Source organism: Oncorhynchus nerka, linkage group LG15 (assembly GCF_034236695.1).
Source record: "Oncorhynchus nerka isolate Pitt River linkage group LG15, Oner_Uvic_2.0, whole genome shotgun sequence".
NCBI classification, from domain to species: Eukaryota; Metazoa; Chordata; class Actinopteri; order Salmoniformes; family Salmonidae; genus Oncorhynchus; species Oncorhynchus nerka.
This window is the reverse complement of record NC_088410.1, coordinates 14370365-14376308: the sequence shown is the minus strand read 5'-3', so window position 1 is coordinate 14376308 and position 5944 is coordinate 14370365. Positions and strand designations below refer to the sequence as shown.

Here is a 5944-nt window from a genome sequence, read left to right as displayed (position 1 = left end):
TGGCAGACATAGACATTCAGTACAAGAAGAAAAAGATGGAAAATCTTGCACTGGAGTCCGAAATAAAAAAGAGGACAATTAGGAAACTGGACCTTGAAATAAAAAAACTTGAGAGGGAGGTGAGATATGCCTTCAATGTACACTGTATGCTAACTGTAACACAAATGTATTAATCATTATTTTTCTTTCCTCCCCCAGCTCCAAGAAGATGACACAGCTCAAAATAAAAATTAGGTATATTCTCGTAAAGTCAAGTGAGCCATGACATATGAGCTCTTATTGTGAGCACACAGGACGGTGGCATCTTTCTAAGGTTTTTTTATTTTCCCAGCAATCAGTACAACCAAGTCATCGTTATAAGGCATCGCCCTCTTTTGCCCACCCCCCCAGCACCAGGTGTGGCCACTAGCCTATATGAAGGCCCAAAATTGTGTGTTCCTTTCTGCTCTGACAATGGCATGCCCATTCGTGCGAGATGTGGTGGATGAAGAAGCACTTGTGCTGAGGAGAGCCTTCAGGCGAGAAAGGGTCTTCAGGGACCGGTTGGACCCACTGGCCTTCCCTGATGACCATCTATATGAAAGATACAGGTTTTCTGCAGATGGCATCAGGTATCTATGCAGACTACTGGGTCCCAGGATTAAGCACTGCACTGCACGGAGCCATGCACTGAGTGTGGAGCAAATGGTTTGTGTGGCCTTGCGCTTTTTTGCTAGTGGAGCCTTCCTGTACTCAGTGGGGGATGCATTTACATTTAAGTCATTTAGCAGACGCTCTTATCCAGAGCGACTTACAAATTGGTGCTTTCACCTTATGACATCCAGTGGAACAGCCACTTTACAATAGTGCATCTAGGTCTTTTAAGGGGAGGGGGTGGGGGGTGAGAAGGATTACTTTATCCTATCCTAGGTATTCCTTAAAGAGGTGGGGTTTCAGGTGTCTCCGGAAGGTGGTGATTGACTCCGCTGTCCTGGCGTCGTGAGGGAGTTTGTTCCACCATTGGGGGGCCAGAGCAGCGAACAGTTTTGACTGGGCTGAGCGGGAACTGTACTTCCTCAGTGGTAGGGAGGCGAGCAGGCCAGAGGTGGATGAACGCAGTGCCCTTGTTTGGGTGTAGGGCCTGATCAGAGCCTGGAGGTACTGAGGTGCCGTTCCCCTCACAGCTCCGTAGGCAAGCACCATGGTCTTGTAGCGGATGCGAGCTTCAACTGGAAGCCAGTGGAGAGAGCGGAGGAGCGGGGTGACGTGAGAGAACTTGGGAAGGTTGAACACCAGACGGGCTGCGGCATTCTGGATGAGTTGTAGGGGTTTAATGGCACAGGCAGGGAGCCCAGCCAACAGCGAGTTGCAGTAATCCAGACGGGAGATGACAAGTGCCTGGATTAGGACCTGCGCCGCTTCCTGTGTGAGGCAGGGTCGTACTCTGCGGATGTTGTAGAGCATGAACCTACAGGAACGGGGATGCAGAACAGCTGAACAAGGCCACAATTTGCCGCACAATAAGGAGTGTGTGTCTGGCTATCAAAGCATTAGCAGATGTCTTCATCTCCTTCCCTGGCCACAGAAGACTCTGTGACATCAAAGAGGAGTTCTATAGGATTGCAGGTAAGAGGATCTACAAATTACAGGACAACTGTTAACACATAGTAGGATACTCATTACTTTGTGTGACAGGTTTCCCCAATGTCATTGGTGCAGTGGACTGCACACACATAAGGATAAAAGCCCCCTCAGGTGCCCATGAGGCCGATTTTGTGAATAGGAAATCCTTTCACAGCATTAATGTTCAGGTGAACATAACTTTTTGATATTGTCCATTGACGAACACTCTGCATTGCCAATGATGTGCATTGATTGGTGTAATATTCCTCATCTTATGATTTCAGATGGTCTGCAATGCTGACTGTGTGATCAGCAATGTTGTGGCAAAATGGCCTGGCTCAGTCCATGACTCCAGAATCTTTCGGGCCTCTGAAATCTATCAGTGCCTATCACAAGGTAAGCCACACAACCCCTATTTATAACCATCATGGCTGTGTCAAGAATATCACTGTGTTTATGAGGTAGTAATGATGAGATTTTGTGTTGACAGGTGAATTCTCTGGTGTGTTGCTGGGAGACAGGGGTATGGCTGCCAGCCTTTTCTCCTGACACCTTTCACAGACCCCCAGGAAGCACAGCAGGCCTACAACCATGCCCATGCCAGGACCAGGGCCAGAGTTGAAATGACCTTTGGCCTCCTGAAGGCACGCTTTCACTGCCTTCACAAATTAAGGGTCAGCCCTGTTAGGGCATGTGATATTACTGTGGCTTGTGCTGTCCTCCACAATGTGGCCTGCCTGAGGAAGGAGAGGGCCCCCAGAGTGCCACCAGCCATGGACTGGGACAATCCGGCAATCTTCCCTGATGACGACAGTGGTCGGCTGCTGAGGGACCAATATGTGTTGAATTATTTTAGTTAGTATGTGTGCTTTCAATTTTGGTTAAATATGTCCTGCGGTGGCAGAGGAATTTGGGTTTTTTGGGTTCGTTTTTGACGAATTTGGCCTCTTATGATGTTTGTGCGGTATACTGTGTGTAATACAAGGCTGCAGGGAGGCTACTGCATCCATTCATTTGTCTATTCAGTTGATGTGTATGGATTTGTCCTGCATTTATTTTAGTGTGCAGACATGCAGGGTGTGTTATATACAGACCTTTGAATGTGTATGTATCATTTTGTATAATATGCTTGGATTCTGTGCTTTCCATCTTGTAGAGTCACTGTGACTTCAGTTTCGAAAGGAGCTGATGGTTTACCTGCTTTGTTTTGTCCTTATTCAATAAAGGAACATAATGTTACACATTGTGTTTTTATATTCATATGGAATGTGTATTTGTTTATATGACAGAGTACTAGGGCCACACTGAAGAAAAAGGATAAAGTCATAAATTTATGAGGCTGGTTCTTTCTGCAGAAAAGCTACATATTGTTTTTACAGTTTTGATACTTATGACAATGTGATACTTAATATTCTGGCACATCAGCATGTCTTTGTTTATGAAACCATACTGAAGTACAATTTCACGAAATGCCCCACATCTGTCATTTTAACAACTGTCCTCCTTTAAAACAACTGGTTACAATATTATGACTTGTGTTTTTTTCCCCTCTGTGGCCCTAATATTCTATCATTTTAAATATAGCCTTATAGTCTATGGGAAACTGTAAATTATCTAATGATAGCAACATCATCTAAAAATCATTTTTTATCCAAAATCATTGAAATTAATGATCACAAACGTTTAAATAATAACAGTGGGTCTAGTTATATGTGATAACAATGTATAGTGAGCAGTGAAATAACTATTGGTTTCCATTTGTGGTGGCTGCTGACTGACATTAGGGATGAGATTAAATAGATCCTGGAATTTAGCCTGGTCTGGAGCAGGCTAGCTCCACAGAATAAATCTCCATGGTAATTTATACCATAACATATCCTCCTGCCCCCTATCCATCTTTAGTGCAACCGGATTACGGATCAATTGAGCCAGGATCACCAAGATATCCTGGCTTAATCCCTTATCCTAGTTTTGTGCAACAGGCCCCTGGTCTAGACTAACAGTGAAATGCCAACGTAAACAACTGGTCTAGACTAACAGTGAAATGCCAACGTAAACAACTGGTGTAGACTAACAGTGAAATGCCAACGTAAACAACTGGTCTAGACTAACAGTGTAATGCCAACGTAAACAACTGGTCTAGACTAACAGTGAAATGCCAACGTAAACAACTGGTCTAGACTAACAGTGTAATGCCAACGTAAACAACTGGTCTAGACTAACAGTGAAATGCCAACGTAAACAACTGGTCTAGACTAACAGTGAAATGCCAACGTAAACAACTGGTGAAGACTAACAGTGAAATGCCAACGTAAACAACTGGTGTAGACTAACAGTGAAATGCCAACGTAAACAACTGGTCTAGACTAACAGTGAAATGCCAACGTAAACAACTGGTCTAGACTAACAGTGAAATGCCAACGTAAACAACTGGTCGACACTAACAGTGAAATGCCAACGTAAACAACTGGTGTAGACTAACAGTGAAATGCCAACGTAAACAACTGGTGTAGACTAACAGTGAAATGCCAACGTAAACAACTGGTCGACACTAACAGTGAAATGCCAACGTAAACAACTGGTGTAGACTAACAGTGAAATGCCAACGTAAACAACTGGTCTAGACTAACAGTGTAATGCCAACGTAAACAACTGGTCTAGACTAACAGTGAAATGCCAACGTAAACAACTGGTCTAGACTAACAGTGTAATGCCAACGTAAACAACTGGTCTAGACTAACAGTGAAATGCCAACGTAAACAACTGGTCTAGACTAACAGTGAAATGCCAACGTAAACAACTGGTGAAGACTAACAGTGAAATGCCAACGTAAACAACTGGTGTAGACTAACAGTGAAATGCCAACGTAAACAACTGGTCTAGACTAACAGTGAAATGCCAACGTAAACAACTGGTCTAGACTAACAGTGAAATGCCAACGTAAACAACTGGTCGACACTAACAGTGAAATGCCAACGTAAACAACTGGTGTAGACTAACAGTGAAATGCCAGACAGTCCAATTTTCAATTTGTGTTACAGTTCCCACGTAAACAACTGGTGTAGACTAACAGTGAAATGCCAACGTAAACAACTGGTCGACACTAACAGTGAAATGCCAACGTAAACAACTGGTCGACACTAACAGTGAAATGCCAACATAAACAACTGGTGTAGACTAACAGTGAAATGCCAACGTAAACAACTGGTGTAGACAAACAGTGAAATGCCAACGTAAACAACTGGACGACACTAACAGTGAAATGCCAACGTAAACAATTGGTCTAGACTAACAGTGAAATGCCAACGTAAACAACTGGTGTAGACAAACAGTGAAATGCCAACGTAAACAACTGGTCGAGACTAACAGTGTAATGTCAACGTAAACAACTGGTCGACACTAACAGTGAAATGCCAACGTAAACAACTGGTCTAGACTAACAGTGTAATGCCAACGTAAACAACTGGTCTAGACTAACAGTGAAATGCCAACGTAAACAACTGGTCTAGACTAACAGTGTAATGCCAACGTAAACAACTGGTCTAGACTAACAGTGAAATGCCAACGTAAACAACTGGTCTAGACTAACAGTGTAATGCCAACGTAAACAACTGGTCTAGACTAACAGTGTAATGCCAACGTAAACAACTGGTCTAGACTAACAGTGTAATGCCAACGTAAACAACTGGTCTAGACTAACAGTGAAATGCCAACGTAAACAACTGGTCTAGACTAACAGTGTAATGCCAACGTAAACAACTGGTCTAGACTAACAGTGAAATGCCAACGTAAACAACTGGTCTAGACTAACAGTGAAATGCCAACGTAAACAACTGGTCGACACTAACAGTGTAATGCCAACGTAAACAACTGGTCTAGACTAACAGTGTAATGCCAACGTAAACAACTGGTCGACACTAACAGTGAAATGCCAACGTAAACAACTGGTCTAGACTAACAGTGTAATGCCAACGTAAACAACTGGTCTAGACTAACAGTGAAATGCCAACGTAAACAACTGGTCTAGACTAACAGTGTAATGCCAACGTAAACAACTGGTCGACACTAACAGTGAAATGCCAACGTAAACAACTGGTCGAGACTAACAGTGTAATGTCAACGTAAACAACTGGTGTAGACTAACAGTGAAATGCCAACGTAAACAACTGGTCGAGACTAACAGTGAAATGCCAACTTAAACAACTGGTCGACACTAACAGTAAAATGCCAACGTAAACAACTGGTCTAGACTAACAGTGAAATGCCAACGTAAACAACTGGTGGAGACTAACAGTGAAATGCCAACGTAAACAACTGGTCTAGACTAACAGTTAAATGCCAA

At 43.3% G+C, this 5944-nt stretch overlaps 1 long non-coding RNA gene across 1 annotated transcript; it reads left to right on the top strand.

The window, feature by feature from the left end:
• Positions 1–1282: 1282 nt before the first annotated feature.
• Positions 1283–2126, top strand: LOC135560044 (uncharacterized). The gene is made up of 3 exons (XR_010458656.1): positions 1283–1605; positions 1887–1998; positions 2093–2126. It is a non-coding gene; the product is annotated as an uncharacterized LOC135560044 (long non-coding RNA).
• The last annotated feature ends 3818 nt before the right edge of the window (positions 2127–5944 follow it).